At 44.6% G+C, this 23262-nt stretch overlaps 1 protein-coding gene across 2 annotated transcripts in view; it reads right to left on the reverse strand.

The window, feature by feature from the left end:
* RHBDF1 (rhomboid 5 homolog 1) overlaps positions 1-23262 on the reverse strand; it is a 488528-nt gene that overhangs the window by 395977 nt on the left and 69289 nt on the right. The window contains exon 1 of one of the 2 annotated variants that reach the window (XM_078663072.1): positions 1615-1721. The exons of the other annotated variant lie outside the window; for it this stretch is intronic. The gene's annotated coding sequence lies outside the window, so the exon portion shown is untranslated. Of the gene's footprint in view, positions 1-1614; positions 1722-23262 lie in introns of those variants that run through there. 2 annotated transcript variants of the gene reach the window in all.

Below are 23262 nucleotides of genomic sequence, written 5' to 3' on the forward strand. Positions count from 1 at the left end.
AGCTATACATTCCCCCCCGTACACTCAGGTCTTCCACTCAGAACAAATTCAGGACTCCCCGTGTCAACAGAGTCAAAATGGGAGGACGCTCGTTTTCCCTGTTGGCACCCTCTTTATGGAACTCCCTACCCCAATCTTTGCGCTCTGAACTGTGCTTTCTGAAATTCCGTAATGGAATTAAAACTTGGCTTTTTGATACCTAATCTCCTGGTCTGACATTCCTCGTATTCTTTATATTGTTCAGCTTGCTTTAGCGCCGGGAAACCTCCGGGTAGCTGCGCGCTTAATAAATGTAATTATAATAATATGGTTGTTGTTTTTCTCTTGTGTGTGCCAAACAGCAGAGATAATGTAAATACATGAATCATCTCTGATTTGTAAATTAGTTGACAGTCAAGATGTTCAGAGTAAATGGAATCAATCTATAAACATTCTAGAGGACTCCCTTTACTTAACAGTCAACACAGTAACATGGCCATATTAGTTGGCTTAACACTGCCAAACCAACAGCAGTGTCATGCCTCACAGTAACAACCACCACATAACCACTCCGATTAGTCTACCATAAACACACCACAACATCCTATGTGCAACATCACATCACAATTCACAATTATTTATGTGGACTGTGATGCATAGGCAGACAATACTTTAATCAAGTTGAGCAATGGACAATTTGACACGCCCATCAAGAAAAAATGTTTGAGTCCTTTGGTTCACACACACACACAGAAAATTCAGCAAAGATCTTTCAAGATCAAAGTCAATTTATCTACACAGTAATTTACACAAACCAATTATAAAATGCCCTAAACTCACAGGGCATATTAAAGTATGGCCAGGCAGGCCTCCTGCAATTCAGGGCAGTGCCCCATGCATTCATTTATTTCCGTATATAAAGATAACTAATCTAGGTATTAGTATGCTTCAGTGACATGAAGCTATCTGATCAATTTGACATTTACCATTGCCTTTGCTATACGCTTTGATGGCGCCATTTCCTGATGTAATTAGGAGATGAATGGTCATGCAATATCATGTAATTTCCTATGTCAATTATGTTCCCAAGACAGGGGGTTGGGTGGATACTTAAGATGACTAGCTGAGCAAGAAAAACAAAACACTGTGAACAAGGAGAGGCATCTTCCTAACAAGGAAAGAATGAATGCTGCAGGGATTCTCAAACCCCGCCTTAGCTGAATACATTTGTCTTGAGTAATACATGCTTCTAACCAGGTTAGTGAAAGGCCAGTGTTTCATGTGAGTCATCAGGGACCTGGTTTAACTCCAGAGAACTGAGTCAGGCTGCCATACCATGTGACCTCAGGATCTCCTGGCTGCATCTTTCAATGGTATGAACAACCTCCAACTGGCTTTGCTTTTTGCTTTGCATTGAGGGTATTTTACATAATTCCTAACCAGATGATAGCAAGTGTAGAATGCTGTTTATTACCAATGTTGAGTGTGAGCAGTGGGGATGCCTCATAAGAGAAACAGCCTTGAGTGGGTCTTTATGTCCAACTTCTCCCTCAACAATGGTAATACATGGCATATTACTCAGAGTCTATAGGAATCAATCAACCAATCAGGTTCCTGTAGAGTGTGTCTACTCACCCGTTAGGGTCTCAAGGTGCTGCCTTGGGTGGGGGAGGTGGATCCCTGTTGTGCCTGATTTGCTGTGCTGTCGTGTTGTAGTTATAAACATATGCATTTATCCATATCTAGGATACAAAGAATCAAATCCATGCAGTGAGAAAAAATAATAATAAACAGGCCACGATTAGAAGGGTTGTTTGTCTCTGTCACTTTAGTGTAATGTGCATTCTGTGAGGCAGTAAACCGCGTTTGCTCGCGTCCATTACTTTGTACAGTGTTGATTGATAGCTTTAGTCCGGGAAACATCCTTTACAACGCAACTTTTACCACGCAGTGCTTTTACATCGCAACTTTTACAATGCAAACCATTACAACGCATTGCGCTGGGGGGCGCTCTAGGATAGGGAATAGATTTAATTTACTATCCAACACCTTCCCTAGTGTCCACGGGGACTGGAGTTGGAATAGTAAATTAAACTATTCACTATCCAGCACCCAAAAGCGCTATGCGTTGTAATGGTATGCGTTGTAAAAACCGCTATGTAAAAGCATGCGTGGTAAAAGCATGTGTTGTAATGTCATACATCCCTTTAGTCCACCATTTAAAAACAATCATAAAAGTGAACAAGGAATACAAGCTTAAATATAAACAGTGGTTAAATCCATGAATTACACAGATATTAAGTTTAAAAATCATGAATCATCCAAAAAATAAAACTTACAAGCGGATCAGTAACAACACTTTTGACCTGAGACAAAGACCAGACTTTAAAAAAGAACTGACACAGGAGCACACATGGGATGAGCTGAGTTGCTGGAGAAATAACAGAGCAGGCCTAAAAGTAACAAAGCCAAGACTTCTCAAAATGGATATTAAAAATCATTTAGGATATGTTACATAAAATTTACACAAAGAAGTAAAATGCAGTAGGCTTTGGGTGGAGGACTCATCACATGAACAAGTCACAATAGACGACAGATCAAACTGCCCAAGGAAAACCATAAATAACATAGAATAATGCCAAATCGGAATTTGTAAAGGAGGATCCAATCTCAGCTATTAGTAACCATATCCAGATGTGGTTCTGCTCCCATAGCAGTGCAGATCATAAGGTGCTTTAAGTTTGTGCCATTGGCTAGTTCTGCAGTTTCCCTCTCTTCCCTCCTAGTGGTACATAAATGTGCTTTTAGCCGGATTTTGTCTTTGGAAGATAAACTTCGAAGATTTGAAATAAAATGAGTCTCAGCCCAGTTTCTTAGCAACTAATTAGCAGGCAAGCCCAAGAGACGTCTGCAGACCCTATTTACAGCATTTTTTCTAACTTGTCCTTTTGTCCTGGATATACATATTTATGGAAAAGTTCCACCTCTTCAGGGCATTTTGAAAGGATATTGGTTGTCACCACCTAATGCAGGGCTCTCACATCCTTATAGCCCCACACCCCAGGACCATATGTTAAAACAGGAAAACACTTCGCAGGGGGGCCAATTGGTTTACTATTGATAGAGAAAGCCACGTTAAATCGAAACCCAACAGAGTACATTGCCCGTTTAGATAGCCGGCCTTGAAAAATCATAAATATTTCACTAGACCTTCAGGTCTGGTGACTTAAATAATCAACCTAATTGTAAGGCTCTCAACCCATAAACTGGTTTCAAATGAAGTGATCCTGGGCAAATATTTTAATTCCCTGAGCCGCCATTTTCTTCATTATCACATATGAGGGCACCTTCAAATATGCTAGTTGAGCATGTCTGCTGTACCAAAAACTATTTTGTTTGATTTGATATACTAAATGTTTGCTCCATATATAATACAAATCTAGCCATATAAAGGAAATACATGACCCCCGGCTTGTGTCTTAATTCATTAACACCTTGTCATCAGTGCGGGGGTAGGCATGCTTCTCACATCATGTTTAAAACCTATCACTTTTAATAAATACATAACTAAAGCATGAAGTTGCAGCACACAGTCATTTACAATCAGTAGATTTTAAATTGAAATGGTCCCAAAATGTCCCACTGACATGCAGTTTTACTGATAAAATGATATAGGGCCCGATGTAGGTCGGTCGGTAACGGCCGAAAATCGGTATTTTCGGCCGTTTCCGACCGGTATTCAGTAATCGGTATGTAGGGACACATTATTTTACAGATTCGGTAAATTTACCGATCGGTAAATTTACCGAATCTGTAAAATACCGAATCGGTATTTATACCTATTCGGTATTTTTGATATGTAGGTGGGACTCTTCTGAGTCCCACAAGCCTTACAGAATCGGTATTTTACCATGAAATCCAACTTCATGGTAAAAAACCGATTCCGGTGTGCATGCACACCTGTGCCATATGACAGGCAGACCTGCCCTTAGGGCAGGTATGCCTGCCACATGGCCCCCGAATCTTTTTTGGGGGTGCTAGAGGGTGTCAAAGTGATACCCCCTGCACCCTTGTCAAAATCGGTATTTACCGATTCGGTAAATACCGACCGGTAATGCCCCATTCATTCCTATGGGCTTCAATACAGTAGAACAAGTCGAGACTTTTGTGGTGTGGGCAAGGGAGGCCGGCAAATCACACTCCTGGGTGTGTGGCCACTTGGCAGCAATAAAGCATGATACTCAATTGAATGGCGGACAGGATCCCACATGCTCATTCCAGATCAGGGCAGCACTGAAGGGGTGGGCCAGGGACGAGGTGAGGATTCCCGACAAAAGGTCCGGAATAGAATTCCCAGCCCTCCAACGCATGTTGGACGCAGTACCGGCCGTCACGAATTCGAGTTTCGAGGCCCAGCTTTTCTCGACAGCCTTTTGCTTGGCATTCTTTGGGGCCTTTAGGGCCAGCGAACTGGTGGCCAAATCCAAAACTGACATATCAGGGAGGGCTTTAGCAATGATCGACGTCTGCGCCAGGGATCCTTTAGTACTGTGGCTTCGAAAGTCCAAAACAGATCAGGCAGGGAAGGGCGTGTCAATTACCTTACATGCATTCGAGGACCCCAGGTACTGCCCGGTCTCCTTGGTTAGGGAGTACCTGAAAATAAGGCCTTTGCTAGCAGGCACCTTTTTAATTCATGCAGACGGCTCGCCATTGACCAAATTTCAGTTAGAGCGAGTGATGGCCTCAGTAATGGCCAGAGCAGGTTTGTCAGCCTCCAGCACAGGGCAGAAATTTTCAAGCCACTCCTTTAGGATAGGGGCGGCCACTGCTGCTTACAGGGCTGGGTTGGGCGAGGAAGGGGTCAAGAGGGTGGGAAGGTGGTCATCCTCTTGCTACCGGCGTTATGTCCGCCTTTGAGTCCGGTGGCCACAAATGGCCGCACTTTCATGAGTAAGGGAAGAGGGTCTGTAGCGACGCAAATACAGTCACAAAGCGTTGGAAGTACAGCAATTAGAGTAGTGTCAGTATCACCGACAATCCTGGCTGAAGTGCACGTTTAATTTGTAGATGTGAGAACCAGGTTTGCAGTCAAGTGCTCGTTTAAATTGTAGATGTGAGAACAATGTTTGCAGTGCAGTGATGATTGTAGAATGGTAATAAACTTTTTGGAGTGCAGTGTCTGTAGATATGGTAATAAACTTTTGGAGTGCAGTGTCAAACTATGATTAAAAACAGGGAATGCCAATAGTGTTGCAATGGTTTGCAGTGCAGTGGTTGATCGTATGTGTAAATAAACTTGGAATACAGTGTCAAACTATGAATAAAAACAGGTAATACCAATGGTGTCTTTCCTTGCAGCTGATTGTCGCGTGTGGGTGATGGGCCATTCCTACGTCACAAGGTTGGAGCAGTGGGCGAGGCTTAAGAGATGGGATCTGAACTTAGCGAGGACGCAAATTCTATGGCTGGGTTTCCCGGGAATGAGATGGGGCCAGCTGAAGGGCAGACTGCCGCAATATATAGCAGAACGGGGCGGTCCTCCCAGCATCCTGATTATCCATCTAGGGGGAAATGACCTGGTAAAGGTGGGGAGGAAAGCCTTATTGGAGGCCATGCAGAAAGATGTAACGGCAATTACTAACGAATTGGGAACCACGGAAATTATTTGGTCTGAGATTGTGCCCCGCAGGGCCTGGAGGGGAGCACGATCAGGAGTGGCGATAGAGCAGGGCCGGAAGAGGGTTAACAGGTCAATGCAGAAATTCCAGGAAAAAAGGGGCCTGGGTTGCATTAGGCATGCGCTGATACAGGACAGGACTGAGGGGTATTATGAAAGCGACGGAGTACATTTGTCTGAGCTGGGAATGGATGTCTTTCTACTGGACTTACATGAAGCCCTGTCGGCGGCAGGGTGTCGGTAACTGGGTAGGTGGGGGGGCTCTGTCATCGACGGGGGCCTCCTTCAGAGCTGTGGCGGATTACAGGGCGATCTGGAAGCAGATGGACAGTAGGGGTACCTCTGCGGCAGAAGGATACAGTCTAAATACCTCTGCCTGGCACAGTAGGGTGCCCGAGCCAAGAACCTGGAGCCGAGGGGGTTCCAGGAAACAGCGTCGGCGCCCCGTTAGTCCTTCGGGCGGTCGGGGGGCCTGAACCGACCGGGGGTGTGCCTCATCTTCCGCCCTGACAGGGGGGGCGGGAGTCTAACAAAATAAAGTGAATGTACTGCACCGTCTGAGCATCGACTCGCCGTGCAAGATGGCTCCTTGGGCATGCGGGTCAGCGAGAGGCTGCCGCTTTGGATCGCCTGTAAGATGACCCACCTACCAGTACCTGTGTTGTACGAAATAAACCTGCACCACTGCTTTCCCACAAATATGTCTCATAGTTTCTTTGGTATGTAAGTTATGCACGCAGGGCGAAGTAAGCCTGATGGTGTGGGCACTATGCCGCTGGCACCACGACACGAAGGGGAGTATGGGGGGACAGCGCCCTAGTACCACACATCTGGTGAGCGCAGCCTGCAGCGCGCCCCCGGTGCCCCCCCCCCCCGGACAACAGCCAATGGGGAGGGCTTGTTGTGGACGGGGGAGGGCGCTTCCTAAGTATATCCTTGGCCAGCAGCGTGGCTCGGCCTTTCTCTCCCGCGCCGTGGCTGCTCTGCGCTGTAACCCACCCTGAACCCTGACCCAGCTGCAGAGCGGTTGGCACAGTTTGGATATTTTAATGATCATGTTTTATGTTGCAGGCGGAGTCACAGGGCGATCTGGAAGCAGATGGACAGTAGGGGTACCTCTGCGGCAGAAGGATACAGTCTAAATACCTCTGCCTGGCACAGTAGGGTGCCCGAGCCAAGAACCTGGAGCCGAGGGGGTTCCAGGAAACAGCGTCGGCGCCCCGTTAGTCCTTCGGGCGGTCGGGGGGCCTGAACCGACCGGGGGTGTGCCTCATCTTCCGCCCTGACAGGGGGGGCGGGAGTCTAACAAAATAAAGTGAATGTACTGCACCGTCTGAGCATCGACTCGCCATGCAAGATGGCTCCTTGGGCATGCGGGTCAGCGAGAGGCTGCCGCTTTGGATCGCCTGTAAGATGACCCACCTACCAGTACCTGTGTTGTACGAAATAAACCTGCACCACTGCTTTCCCACAAATATGTCTCATGGTTTCTTTGGTATGTAAGTTATGCACGCAGGGCGAAGTAAGCCTGATGGTGTGGGCACTATGAAGTCTTCACATTGAAACAATGGCCTTAAAATATCAAAAACAAGCGGGAGACTTAACTAATGAATTTAGAACATCTCTGACAAAACCAGTAAGTCCTGCACTACAGATCTACAACTCAAAGGTGGTGAGTTCAGTTTTGTATGGGTCGGAGCTATGGGGGTTTGAAAAACTGGCAAAGCTAGCATCTGCAGAAAATAGGTTCCTACAAGCACTCACTAGTCTCCCCAAAAGCACTCCCACTCTCCCATTGCTAAATAACCTAGGAAAGAACTCACTGGTTGATTTAGCCAGGCTTCGTTTCATATTATACTGGCGCAGATTAGGGAACACCCCATAATTGATCACTTATGCAAGTGATCTTAGAGATGTTATTGAGGCCGACCGCTTTCATAAAATAGGCTGGCTTAGAGACAACAAAGGGGCATTAATGGGCATGCACTTGTCTAACCTGTGGGATAAACCATTAATCATACAGTCTTTATGCAAAGAAGCTATTGGGGCAAAGTAATATTCGATCGAGTGATAGTGCTACATTGACAGGAAGCTTTATTTCAACAAAATCCTGTCCTTGCTTTGAACCCTATTGGGATATTATAACAAAATCCCTTGATCGCAAACTCTACTTCCAATTTAGAGTGGGTACCCTGCCCTTAAAAATCTTTACAGCTAAATGGTCACCACTGGGAGATAACAAGTGCCCCATCTGCATTGTGCACCCAGAAACTTACCTTCATATTCTGTTTGTCTGTCCTGCTCATGCAGCTCCCCGCAAGGTCTGGTTACTACAGATTTGCAAGAATCTGGGTACCAGACAAAGTAGTGCGGCCTTAAGAATGCTGTCATCGGAATGTTGTCAACCTGCTATGCAATCCCTCTTGCTAAATTTCTATAGTGGTTGTGTGTAAAGGGGTAGCAAGAGGTTCATCCTCGAGTGACTGGTGAGTCGCTGATACTGCCTCCCCTCCTTCCCTTCAGAAGGAATGGGCTGCCTGCCCTCTACTCCTCGACGTCGAGGAAAAGGAGGAAGGCACCTTTAACTGGGCGTTTGAGGATAGCGAGACCACGCCCCCATATGACGTCCGAGGAGCCGGAGAGGTGAAGAACCAGAAAATCCTCTACACAGCGTGTGACGTCACCCCGGTGGAAGGAGAGTGGAGAGAGGAGGTCGGGAGAGAAAGTAGAGAGAGCGGAAGACGGAGAGAGGAGGTCGGGAGAGAAGGCGAGGAGTACGGAGAATCGAGAGGAACCGGAGGAGTCCTGCCAGGGGAGGCCAACGACCCTGTGGAGCGCCGTGCCACACTCCCGAGGGAGGAGTGTGGCTTAAACAGGTACAGCGGCGTTTGTCGACCTGGGTTGGGAGAAGGGGAGACGGCCCTCCCGTGTAATTATCTGTACATATCCGATCCCTATTTTCCCAAGTCCTTCCCAAACCCCCGCTTCCTACACCCGTCCCTCACGTTAAACCCCTGCACTGTAAATACTTGTACAGCACTCTTCAGCGGTGTCCCCTGCACCCCGGTTTCCTCACGGGTCTCACTTATTCAGATTGTGCAACCGACGGCATTCCCTCTGTTGGTTTTCTTTTGGGGCTGAACGACGCCGGGAGCCAGAGGGTCATCTCCGGACAGATAGCAGCCGGAAGAGAAGAGGAACCACTACGGACACGGAAGTCCAAAACCGCAGCCACGGATCAATCAGACTTTGCTAGAGAGAGACTGACCTCCCGTAGCAGGAGAGCACTGTTAAAAATAAAACCTTGCCTACCAAAGAAAAGTCTCCGGTCTGTCCCTACACCCACGCTACATTGTGGTGCATAAGATCAAAATTTGTTGCAAATAAGACCAATCAAGCATTTAAAGCCAACGGCTTAAACTGACAACTGACAACATCTTTTGTACCACATCTGCCTCTCTGGGAAGCCAGTTGACTGTCTCCTTTGAGTCCAGGTCCTGAACACCCATTGCAATTTGCACATTAACTAATTCTCGCACAGTGTCATTTTACCAACAATAGGATGTGACCTCTCCATAGTCTCTGGATGTGTTGAAACCGGATGTATGACATTACAACGCATGCTTTTACATCGTATGCCTTTACAACGCGGTTTTTACAACGCAAACCTTTACAACGCATAGCGCTTTGGGATGCTGGATAGTGAATAGTTTAATTTACTATTCCAACTCCAGTCCCCGTGGACACTAGGGAAGGTGTTGGATAGTAAATTAAACGTATTCCCTTTCCTAGAGCGCCCCCCCAGCGCAATGCGTTGTAATGTTTGCGTTGTAAAAGTTGCGTCGTAAAGGCACTGCGTGGTAAAAGTTGCGTTGTAAAGGATGTTTCCCGTTGAAACCTTATAAACCATGACTTTTTTTTGCTTCCTTATGGGGCGCTATTTATACGCTTTCTCTTTTATCAAGCTCCGGTGCTGTTCATCTATTCGAAACGTTTATATTACTTACTTCTGCTGGTGTTTTAACTTATTAGACCCGGTTTTAATTAATTGCCCCTGCTAAATTGTTATTGACATCTGTATGACTATTGGCTGTCTCCCTCTGACTTGTAGTCTCTTACTTTAATGTTTTTATTTCCTACACTTACTGTTTCCCGGTGTTTTACCCTATGACTTAACTTTTAGACCGCGTTTTTTGATGAATTGACAATTTTAGAATGAATGTTCAAGCCTATAGTGAAAACATTTTTATTGTTAAACATTGTATTTTATGCTGCAATGCTTTTTATGACAAAAACTATTGAAGTAAAGCTATTTTGAATTTTGCAAATTTGGCTAACTGTAGAAGGAGAAAGAAAAATAAACTCTGTTTACCAAGCATCAGTTAGTAAAAATAAAAACAGACATTTGACCTCTTTCCTTGAACATACAGCAAATGTGTCAAGATACAACCAAGATTTAAAGACATCTTTATTGCTAATTCACATTCTGAAATGAACAGAACACCTGTTCCTTTCGAGATCATGTTCACTCACCAGATGGGACCAGTCAGTGCTAAAAATAGGAAAATATGATAAAATCTGAGTCGCCATTGTGAGTGGGCAAGTAGATTTTTCAAAGCCTGGACAGGCACAGACCGCCAACTGCCTTTAGAATCAAAAGTGACATCTAGGTAAGTGAATTTGTGCGCTCTGATATTGGGTTTTCCCTGTGGGGCCAAACTACAGCACTTGAGGTTCTTGGAACCACAGGCCACGGCAATAGTCTTAGTTGGATTCGTTTCAATTTGGACATTAAAAAAACAAAGGCATCCAGCAACATTTTAAGAACTTTGGAGTTTCTTTCCATTAAGATGTCATCATCAGCTTACAGTAGGACTGGAACCGCCTTTTTCTTAACCTTTGGCATGTCCCTACCCTCTTGACTCTAAGCAGCTTCTGGCCCATTAATTTATAATAAAAAAAGTACCGGGGCGAGCACGTAACCCTGTCTCACTCCCCGAGATATGCTAAAGGGATATGTGCTTACACCATCAATGTCTAATCTAACAAAGGCTTCCAAGTCAAAGTGCAGTAACTGTAAAAAAAAAAAGTGGCAATGCTTTGGTCGACCCCCAGGCCTTCTAGGATTCCCCAAAGTTTAGATCTAACAATGCAATTAAAGGCGTAGGAGAGGTCCAAGAAGGCCAGGTAGATGGAGTCACACTTAATGATGGCACAGGCACTAATCAGTAGGTGGAGATTAAGACACTGCTCCATCGTATCAAGGCCTTACAGAATCCATACTGCACCCAAGAGAGGATTTGATTTTTGTCCATCCATTAAATCAAATGGTTAAGCACCGACTCACCCATGACCTTCACAACCAAGTCCAATAACACATTTGAAGGGTAACAACTAGGGCTGGTACAATTGCCTTTCTTGAAAATGGGAAAGATAATGGCACAGTGCCAAGAATTCATAACCCCAGAAACACATGCAGCATACATATAGTTGGTACGTAGAAGAGCCCCCGGATCTGGGTTGGTCTTGCAGAGATCCAAGGGGACGCCATCTGGCCCCAGGCCTTGTTGGCAGGGCTTTTAGAAATAGCCTCATGGACCTCCGATAAGGCAAAAACTATGTCAGTGGAATATGAAGATCCGACCACTGGCTTGAACTAATATTAGTGCACTTACTAGGCTTGTTGCCGGCCAACAAGTTATTGTCGTTAATAATTCACCTCAGCATGCCAGTGTTTCTACTTTTAAATGCAGACACCAAGTTATGCCAAGTATCGGGTTGAATGTCTAGCTTTGTCTCACGCAGGGCCTGTTTATTAAACCTGCGACAGTCAGCAATGAAATCCTTGGGCCTCATTTATGAAAAGTGACGCATCGCTGCGTGAAAACAGCGATGCGTCACTTTTCACTGCGCCCTCCTTGCGACACCAATGATGCGTCATATTTACAGTATGACGCATCATGGCGTAAGGAGTTACAGATACGTCAGTATTTCTGACGTATCTGTATGGCGCAAAAGTGACGCATTGTTGGAGTGTGTCACAAAAGTGACGCAACTCCAGCAATTTGTCCTTTCACATGGGGCAAGCCCCATGTGAAAGGGCCTGCGTCAGTCTTACGCCTGCTGTGAGGCAGGTGTAAGAAATTGACGCATTTGTGTCCTAGAGGTGGCGCAGTGAAATCTCATAGATTTCACTGCGTCACTTCTATGACCCTGTCTTGCATCAGAACGCCCCCCCCTGCATACATTATACCTGGCATAGGTATAATGTAGCGCAGGGGTTTACAAAGTGACGCATCTACCTAGATGCGTCACTTTGTAAATATGGTGCAACAAGGCACACTTTTTACGCTGCTGGTGCGTCACAAAAAGCGATGCACCGGCGGCGTAAAAGTGACGCACGGCCTCATAAATGAGGCCCCTTGTGTTTTGGGACGGAGTGTAGGGCCTCCCTAAGTTGTTTATTTGCTTACCCACAGATTCCATCAAACCAAGAGGGTTGTGTATCATGCTGGGCCTAGTTAGTTTAGTAAGTGCTTCCTTGATTACGGAATTCAGCCCAACATAATCCTGTACACCTTTCTGGGACTTCTGAGCAGACTAGAGACAGCTAAAAATCAAGGCCAGGTGTTCTTTGCACAATTTCTTTGCAAATGTGTTTATGTTAACAGAGTGCCAGGCTACTCTTCTCCCCTGATCATGTGTAGAGTAAGGCCCAGAAAGGACTGTCCCCAAACCCCTCTAGGGAGATGGTCACAGCATTGTGATCACTAAAAATGTAATGTTCGGGTGGTGATGGCTGCGTACAGTTTTGGTTTACACTTTTGTTATATATACCAAATGTCCATACTTGGTAAATTGTCACTATCCTGTTTCAAAGTGGTATATATTGGGCAATTGCCCATATGGTATTATGAAAACTCAATAAAATATGTTAAAAAAAATGTAATGTTCAACGAATCCATCAGTAACATAATTCAAAAGGAATCTCATAATACAAATATACTCAATAGTGGTGGTATGCCCCGCTCCCATGTAAGTTACAGCAGTAAGATGGGGTGGGCCAGCTACCACCATGGCATGACAGAGATCAAAAGCAGCCAAATAAGAGTAGAGCTCACGCCCCCTTCAATCTTGATTTAGGGATACCCCTTCAACCCAAGAGGGCTCAAACAAATACATCTAATTGTCCAGAGGGGAGTTCCCCAGTTTGGGATTTAAACCCCCAGCCAAAAATAGATCAAACCTGAAGCCAGCCTCTTCATGTCTGCTGATGAGTTTTTTTTATAAAAGCGAACAAAGTGGTGTAGTTGGGGTTGTTTGTGTGGTTCAAATTATCATTATAAAAATTGATAATAAAAACACTGAATTTTTGAGGCCACCCTAAATGAAAGGCTTGGATCAGACTACAATCAAAATGGATAGGGTGAATACTACAAGGAAGACTTGTCTTGAACCAGGCAGCAAAGCCTGCTTTGGCACGACCAGAGGCACCAGGCTAGCAGCAACAAAAAAGCTAGATAAACCATCACAAAAAAATGTGGTTGTAACCCAAGTTTCCTGCAAAAAGACAATGTCATATACCTGAATAAACTCCACCCATTTGTCCATGACTAGTTTGGCTTGGATGCCAGCTATGTTGTAACTCAATAGTATGACTTTGTCTGGAGTCTCAGGAGTGACCAAAAACAGAAGCCTCCTTTAAAATGGCAGACCCAGAATGGTTACTTAAGTCACAGGAACCGATGGGGGCAAAAGATTTAGACTGATGGTGGCGCTGCTGATTCTCTGCATCAGAGGGCCAGTCCTCCTGGAGTTAGTCAGTGCCTGGTAAGTCAAGCAACACTAAACACCTATTAGTGGTAAGTAAAATACAGCTTTGAGGGACATGTGAATGTGCAGCCATTGGTCAACTTAGCTCAAATGAGAGACCCAGTGGCATGACCTTAATCCCAGAAGCTGCCAGAGGGTCAAGGCGTGGAGCCTGTAGGATGTTGGCCACGTAGCAGGATTTTTGAAGTTAACCATAATGCAATGCCAAGCACTTTTGTTGGTCAGAGGGCCCACCCAATCCACTTTACGGCAAAAAAATGTGGTTAAACAACCTGTCCTTACATATAAGGAGGGTGTGAGACCAGTGTGTGACTTTCTCAATCAGCTGGCCTGTTGTCCCTGTGTCATGTTGGCACAAGCTCGGAACATTGGTCAAAATTACTATTACTTTTACTATTATTATTGGGGTCAACAGCACAGAATATCCATGAGGGGGGCTAGCCACCTACGGACTCTGACAGGTGCTGATGGGCCCGCTCTTGGCCCGGTAAAAGCCCTGGTGTGTCCCAATCAGAGGGAATCTTCGGTGTCCTAAATGCGCCCACCCGCCGAGTGATTTCCGCACCTCCTGGTGGCTTCGCTGTTACTTGGGACACGAAGTTCCTGACACGGCGTCCCCCATATACAGTGGTGATAATATGGAGTTTAAACTTCACATTGTAGTAATATATGTGTTCTTTAGTACATATGCTCTAAATCATTGATACTCAAAGTACGGCTCGGGGGCCACCTGCGTCTTCCTGACCTTCATATGCGGCCCCCGGGTTCACAGCAGCTCTGGGCTGCTGTTTACTTCAGTGAGTACTAACATTCAGCAAGATGTGAAATACATGGGGATGGTTATATTTACAAGCTAACTGAACTCAAGCAAAATATTCTAACGAAGTATCCTGCAACATTTAACCACCCACAATGCCCCACTCCCATCCGGCTACCATCAATGCGGCCCTCGGGCTGCCCACAGAACACATATTGCGGTCCCTTGGACAACATTTGAGAGTATCTATTCTCTGAATAATGTGATATGGGCCACATTTGTTTTCACTAGCATGGCATAAATGTATATGTTTACAGAAGCATGTGTAGCAACTACGACAACTTCATATGCGTTAGGACAGGACACTATGTACAGTGATTACAAACTAAGGGGCATATTACCAAGGGCCTTATCGCCGCTTTAGCGGGAATTTTTCCCGCTAAAGCGGCGATAATTTAATCGCCCTATTACCTAGCTGTCGCTAACAACAGTTAGCGATAGCTAGTAGGAGATAGCGAGCTTCTGGGGGCCCACTTTGCATGTCAGCGATATATATCACTAATGACATGCAAAGTGGGCGTGCCAAGATGTTAGCGACTGGAAACAGTCGCTAACATCGCTAACTCCTATTACCAACTTTTGGAAATAATCGCGCTAAGCGCGATTATCTCCAAAAGCTAACGCCTGCCCAGAGCAGTTCTTAGCCATGTTATCCAATGGTAGGTGGATAACATGGCTAAGAGCATTTGCTCGGTAATGCATGAATATCGCTGACTTTTCAGCGATATTCATGCATTTCGGCCGATTTTTATCGCTTAGGAGATAAACCTTGATAATAGCAAGGCTCCTAAGCGATAAAAATGAGCGAAGCACGGCGATACTAATATAGCCGCTAACCAAGCATAGCGATATTTTTCACTTATGCTTGGTAATATGCCCCTAAGTTTTGGAAAAGAATTGAAACTAGCCGCAACTTATAGAGCAAAATAAAAAATAAATAAAGTACAGCTGCCGTGGAATCCCTCCCTGTCACTGTGTGAAGCAGTACTACCAGTGTGGCTTCTGCCTCCAACCCTATCTATGCCTCTATCCCCCAGCCAGAGCACATTATGGGACTCATTTTGGTTGACTAGTATCTCTCCACCTACCCTTGTTCGGATTCTTATTGGTATTGTGATCAGGATACCTAAAATGAGGATCAATGAGATGCTGTTAAGAAGAAATGCCTTTCACTTAATGTTTTTTAAATTGTGTAACTGATGTTATAAATACTGAAGTTGTTATTGTGTGTAAGATTTTAAATTACCAGTGCTATTGATTATTATGCATTATGAATATTAACCCCTTCGGTGCTGATGACGGCTCCCGGTCGTCATCAGTTACGGTGGGCGTGTGCTGATGACGGCCGGGAGCCGTCATGACCACGCCCGCAATCGGAATGTGCCGCACTGGCGCAGAATTCCGGCTGCAGCCAGGGGGTTAATGAAAGAACAAAACAATAAACAAAAAGAAAAAGTCAGCTTCGAAGAGTCGCTATGGGATGTAAGAGAGCAGAGGTACAGAGTAGTATCTTTGATCCAGGGGCCCCAAAGTTATGGAGATGCCAATACACGGTCCACTTTTTTACCCCTACTTTTGAGAAGAAAAAGGAACTGCATTCCGCCTACAAATGGGGAAGGGCGGGCCTTGGAATTCCCAACTGGCCTATCTCATATTGATAACAACAAAAGTAAGGGTACATGTTGGACCGAATTTTGAACAAGGATCTTATTTTTAAGGGATAGAGAAATGCAGCATGTGAAAATCTATAACCCTAAATTTCATTCGACTGATATGACAGAAGTGACACACAGTCCAAGAGGACAGGAAAGGGGGCCTAAAGAAAATGGAGGTGCTTATGGGGAAACTATGATACAGATTGCTTAAGGTTTATTATTATTTTGAGACCTAGAGGATTAATCAGAATTTTAGATGCAGGAGTCCTAAATGCGCCCATCAAAAGTGAGAGGTCTGGTATAAGAGACAGTCACCGGTAGGCCACATTTCCAACAGGAAACTGGTCAGCCTGTAGAAACTGGCATAGTGTAGTGGTTTTAACTGGAAACTGGGTGCCAGCTGTCAAACAGTGAAATGTCAGTCAGGTCGGGGGGCTTAGTGGAGTAATTCGTCCACTGTGGGGGAATGTGTTTGATCTCACTATCACAGGTTCAAATCCCACTGGGTCCACTCAGCCTTTTGTCTTTCTGTGAGCGATAAAATGACCTATTGAGTTGGGTTACAATAAATATCTGTTATTCAGCGCCAAGATGCCCTCATGGGTGAAGGTGCTCTTTACAAATATACATGTTATGTTAAAGCAACGGGTGAGGGCACTGACAATGCAGCTACATGGTTTGCTGGGCTGGATAACTGAAGAAGAGGAAGCAAGTGACATAAGTGGGAGAGGATGTAGCCTTACGGCTAGAGTGGTCGACCTCGAAGCTGGGCAACGGGTTCGCGTCTTGGCCACGACGCACAACAACCTGTGATTCTGGGCAAATCATTTCATCTCCAAGTGCCTAACAAAAATGAATGTGTCCTTCTGTAACAAAACGGGTGCTCGTGTAAAGAGCACTGATACCCGATGTTTCGGGTCTAGTTTGGGCTATATAAAACTAAAAAAAAAAATAGTGTTTGCAAAATATGAAATATTATATATATCACGCCATCTCTTTATGTACATGGCTGTATTATGAATATATACGACCTATTCCATAATGTTTAACTAATTTTACGTGTTTCACAAATTATTAATTGAACTGTAGAACTTTAAGGATGCGTTTCCAAGAAAACCTATAAAGAAATTATGAATCCTGGCTGCTAAGCACAATTATATACAGCATATGTGTACCTTCAGTAGCTCACGCCGCGAAAGGAATGTACAATCCGCACATCTGGGATCCTGTAAGGTTCCATTTCATGGCACGAGCTCAAAAACCTTTTCCCTTCAATAAGCTTTTCATTGGAAAGTTTAAACCGCCTTTACTACTTCTCTTCCTTCCCAAAGTAGCTGTTTAAAAAAAAAGACCAACTAGCAAATTAATAAAAGTCAGGAAAATGTTATGGATGTTGGGCATAACGGAAGGAAAGTAGAGCCTCCAATCAAAACAGGCCTTTCACACATAATTTAGAGCAGCTCACATGCACTGTTCTTATGGTAAGCTGGGATCACTGGAAATATTGAGTTTGCTCCCGCCATGGTCTCAGCAACCGAAGGAGGTTCACAGCCATGCCAGAATCCACATCCAGAGTTAAAGGGACATAAAGCTGCCAGAAATGCCGCAACGGTTTAAAGACACTGAAATCATGCGGAAATTAAACACAAAAAAATAATGTTTCGGCCATCTTGGTTCCAGAAGAAGGCCAACAGAGACACCTCTCAGCCAATGGAATGCAGTCTAAGCTGTAAAGAGAAGCTGACAGGTCACTTGGGAGGCACTGGCATGCCATTTAGCCAAGAGTCTTCAATCTGGCAGCAGAGACAGAGTAAAACAAGCACTCGGTCAATGGATTGCAGACCAGTGATAAGAAGAAGGGACCATGTCCCCCTGCCAAGGAACTGCTGCTTAGCAGCAAGGAGAAGCTGAAATACGATTTGGCCAAAGGACATGAAATCCAGCAGTAGGACCAGTCTGCCAAAGCACTTAGCCAAGGGAATGCATATTCTAGCAGTAGAGAGAAGCTGAAATATAAACCAAGAAAGGCTCATATATAGATCACCCAGATATGGGAATGTTACCTTAGAAAGAGAAGCTGACATGTCAGTCAAGAGAAATTGACATACTACTGTCCCAAAGAGCCTGCAACCTAGCAGTAAGAAAATGATGACGTATCACAAAGCCGTGCTGGCAACGCCACCGGATTCATGCTAGCCTGGCTAATGAGGGATAAAACTCTGAAACCGGTCCCAGGATGCTTATTTTGGGACCAGGGAGGACCTGGCCTGGCAGTTCGGGCTGGAACGTTCCCATGGGGAGCAAAACTCAGATCTGGGACAGGGGGTGAACTCCAGATCTGGGACAGGGGATGACCTTTTGATTGATTCAGCATTCCATCCATCATCTGTTCTTTTTGCATGTGTCACAAAGCCACAGCACTGCACTCTGGCAGTTGGGGGGATCTAACATGTCACCTAGGTAATGCTGACATGCCATTTTTGCCAAGGGCGTGCAGCCTAGCAGCCAGGAGAGACTGACATTCTGATAAAACGGAGAGGATCATATGTCATTCAGGAGAAGCTCATCCTAATTATCCAAAGATTTACTATTTAGTAGTAACAAGAGGATCACATTTTTTTTCAGTCTAGGCCTTTACTCCAGCAGTAAGGAGAATCTAAAATTTCACTTGCCTGCATCCATGGGGTGGACAGAGTCTGTGAAAGATATATATGATTATATCCCAATGGGTAGGGAGCTATGAAATAATAAGAACTGTTTCTTACTCTAATATGAAAAGAGAGCGGTAAAATCTCTTTTTTTAACTTGTTTTTATTCGTTTTTTTACAGTACAGGTGCATTCGTGTTCGCATTTGTTAGACTTGTACAGTGTTTATTGCATCATCATATACCCATTTCTACATTGTTCTTGGTTTGGGTCTAGAATCAATACATTATCTCATGCAGTTCTTTTTTTTAGGTCGAAGCCTGTCAGACACTGTAACTGCCGAGTTGCAAAAGACTTATTGGGGACCTGTCGGTAGCTGACCTGGAAAGCAACTCTGCACATTGCTTGCCATTGTTTATTTTTTTGTTTTATCATTCTTATTTTCTTGCTTTCCATTTGTTTTATTCATATTAACATGTCCATCTAGTCTTTGTCCCTCCTGTGGATATAGCCTCTTTCCCATCTCTCTGACTGGCTCCTTGTATTTTTCCAGGAGTGTCTGCTTTTTGGGAACTTTTTTTCTTTTTCCAAAAGCACTCCTTGAGAGTGTATGTGTCTCCCCTGTTCTCCGTGTTTCCCACTTCTCTCAACACATTTCTTTTCATAACATTATAAAAATGTAATTTACCACTACCTTATATGTTGAGCTGCTCTTACAAAAGTGTTCCCTTTTATACAGCTTCACCCTTCGTGACACTCTCCTGTGTGCTTTAACTCCACATTGCACTCTCGCCAGTTCGTTTACTTCTACCCACCCTCCCCCTTGTACTGTCTTCAGTTGCGTGCTTCCCCATGTCCTTCTTGTTGCTTCTCCCGGCCCGTGCTCTCTGAGCTGCTCCCTGTCAGGGGCGGCTCTAGGCGGCCCTGGGCAGGGAGCGTAGGTAGGGGGCCCCGGAAGAGGGGGTCTGGGTGGGGCGGAGCCCCCCAGAGCACAGGAAGGTGTTTGGAAGTGGAACAGAGCTGAAGGCCGCCAACTCCCTGCCAGGGGCCACCACGCAAATATGTATCCATCCTCAGAGGATTAGTATATTAAGGATATATATTGCAGTGGTGGCCCCTGGGGTTTGGTGGCCCTGTGCAGGTGCACAGCTTGCACATGCCTAAGGCCGCCCCTGTCCCTGTGCACACATTGGTTGTTTCCCCACCCTCCATGATTATGCCCTCCGTATTGCTTCCCCCACATGTTTTCTTTCCGCCAACGTGCAACCTTTCTTCTACCTGTTTGCATAACTTTATTTATTGTTTACCAGTCCAACTCGGACTGGCTACAAAAAATGAAGAAGAAGCATTGGCATAGCCAATAGGTCTCGCCTTTGGGGCATTTAAGTGTTTAGCCATGCAGCAGATTTACCACACTATATCTACCACCCAGTGAAGTGATTATGTACTGACACCTGTACCTCCTCTGAGCAGAAGTCAATGCTCAGAGCATCTTCAACAGAAACGCAAAACAGAGGGTGCCTACAGCAGCACGTACTTCAGGTAAATAATGAATAGCAAACGGATAAGAGCACGCCCATAAGGAAAATGCATATGACTGGCAGTTTTGTGGTATGTCAGCCGAGCCTCCTCATTTTAAAGACATCCTTAGGCCCAAAAAGAATTGACATTGGCTAGCGTTTTCTCTTTTGATAAAAATTAAATGTTGCACCATTAAAATCAGAGGAAACTATGATAAGTTCAATCCATTACTGAGAGACTTGAGCCACATGGGGGTACTTCCTCCCCCCTCTACCATGCCCCTTTTATCCTGAGGCGTGTATGAGGAGCAAAGGGAAGAAAGCCATCTCAGCAACATGGGACCCGGCTGCTTAACCTACTATTGCTGCTGGCGCCAATTGTTTACATTAAAGGTATATTCAAGGTAGTATAAGGGGGCAATACACCGCGGTAAGGAAAGGGGGGGTGCATTTCAGAAGTGGTTGTTCAAAATAAGTGTGCATTGAGACCAAAGGGGAATACGATTACTTTAGTGCTGAGCCTCCCTCGTTGTAAGAATTTTCAATGGTGCGTAGTTTGAGCTTTTTCATACAAATTGTTCAGAACTTTCAGCCAAGCGAAATAGAAACAATTGAGATATTGTAATGTAGAAAGTCGTTGTGGTGCATTTCATACATATTATTTCTTGTTCATATACATGTTTGTTATTTTTCACCTTTACTTCTCGGCGGCAGTGGGGTTAGCTCAGCCCACTCCAAAACCGTGCGGAAACATAAAAGCTGCGCATCCTCCAAAATCACACACGCTACCTCAACAATTACAGTCCTATTTGCATAAATGAAAGTCAGACCTCAGAGTGCCAAAAAAACTCCAGGGCTGTGTCCAATGATGTTGTCCAAAGGAACAATCTGTGTGGCAAGGACAGGAGTGACTCGCTGTGAGCAACTCTTTAAATTGAAGTAATGGCAGAGCAGAGTCCTGAGCAGAGCACTGGAAATGCAGTCTATTTGTGTAGTGAATAGATAGCTCATGACCCGTTTTCGCCAGAGGGCGGTGTGTGTTTGTGTCAGGGTGTAGTAGGCAGCGCTGAGAGCTTGGAGTTCTAGGTTATTCAATAAACAAGCACAGCAAACCTTTTATCAAGCCAGCAAAAACAAGAGCAGAGGAGTGATGCATGCGTGTGATGTGAGCCTTCGAGTGGTGCGTGGCCGCGCTTGGGAGAGCAGGCTGCTCAATTTCCAAGCACTGCACTTGTGCTTTGGCATGCCCCTGCGCGCTCCCGCAAGGTGGATGCTGCCTCAAGCACGAGTATGTGCTTGGTAAAAGAGCAGAACGACAGCTTAGGGTCCTCCTATGCTCCGCATGCGCGCTGTGTAGGCGAGACCTAAAGAATCAAATGAAAAATGAGAGCCAATTCAGAAAGGCAAGAAGGGGAGCCCAGGATGTGGCATTTTGGTTAAAAGCAGCAAAGTGGTAAGCCAATTTTCAGGAGACAGAAATCCTGAGAACGCCAACAATAATGTTCTTAGGGTTCATATGTCTGATGTGACAAAAGCAGCTAAAGAATTACACAAAACCATAATGGGGACAAGACAAATTTTGGGTAAGCACAAAAACAGATAATTCCAAAACAAGCATTGACAGTGGCAATAGGTCAGGCTTTTTGTAGGGGAAGAATTTTGTAATAGTTGGACAACTTTGTGAGTGTAGCCACTAGAGGTCATAGAAAGAAATTTTCATAACAAAGCAGTGCCGCAGGCTACAACTATATGGAAGCTGTTAGTAGGGCCACTCTGCTGAACAGACTGCATTACCGAGTGAAGTCCTACCTTCACAGAAGAAAGTTATAAAATAAAGAGTAGAAAAAGGAAGTTTGTGTTGTAAGTGGTGAACCAAAAAGGCATACACAGGTAAATATTGCATGAAGACACGTTTGACAACTGCCAGAATGTATGTTACATTTCTATTAAAGCATATGAGTGCCCAAATCTTTACTTTGTGATAAAAAAACTTGTAAATGCAACATGTAATCATGACAGTAAGGTAAAAAAATGAACACCCAAAGGCAGTTAGTGAAAACACTGTGTATTTATGGCAGCGTAAGGCCTCCAAACATCACACACTTCCTAAACAAAAACGCCATAGCACAGCATATACATTGTTGGTATTTCATCAAAGTAAATCAAATAAAGGACACACACTAGCTCTCACAGATGCACTACAGGTCATCTTGCATCAGCATTCACAAAAGAAGTAGTCACGCCATTAAACCTAACATAAACACATATTGGGCAATCTAGCCAATTTATGAAATCCCCTGGCCTTAATGGACATCCCATTCAACAAATGGCAAGCCATAAAAAATCTGAAAGGGAAAAGCTTATGGTGGTTAACCCTAAGCACACTTTCTCTCTGCACTTTGTACTTTTTTTGAAGAATTCAAGACATGAGGTCGTTCATACAGCTAAAGTTGTCTGTGGCTAGACCTGCCTGTTTCACAGTTAAAACCTCTTATGGAACATTAGATCCAGAGCTGGATAAACAAATAATGAACTATTTTTATCTAGGCTAAATAGTGAAAAGCTAAACTTAATGAGCTAAGCTCATCAATTTGAATATTGAGAGCCTGAATAACAATAAATACAGAGGGCCTGCTTGAAAATGTTTAGTTAAAAGACAGAAATCTACACATTGTAGATTTACTGTCTCACATGGTGTTATATGTTTTAAAGGGCTAACTGAGCACGTTTGAGTGGGTGGCATATAAGTCAATTAAATTCAGATTTATAAAGCGCATGGCCACCCCAACTGAGTTTCCCAGCGCTAGCAGAGAAAAGAAATACTGGACCAGATCACAAGAAGGGCCATCTCTTAAGCATCTTCTTATACATCATGTAGGAGCTACAAGAAGGGGATAGAGAGAAAAGCAGAGAATTCCATACTTTTGGTCCTAAAAATGAAAAGAACCCCCTGCCCTTCCTTGCCAGTCTAACTTTTCGAATAGTGGCTAGATTGGATTTTCTTGACTGGAGCACCTGCTTGGGAACATAAGGGTAAATCGTGGAGGGAATACGTCCTGGCCGGGCCCAGCTTTGTGCAAAGCTTTATAGGCCAAGCATAAAGATGTAAACTTCATGCATTTTGCTATAGG

The sequence above is a fragment of the Lissotriton helveticus genome, chromosome 10, assembly GCF_964261635.1.
Source record: "Lissotriton helveticus chromosome 10, aLisHel1.1, whole genome shotgun sequence".
NCBI lineage: Eukaryota > Metazoa > Chordata > Amphibia > Caudata > Salamandridae > Lissotriton > Lissotriton helveticus.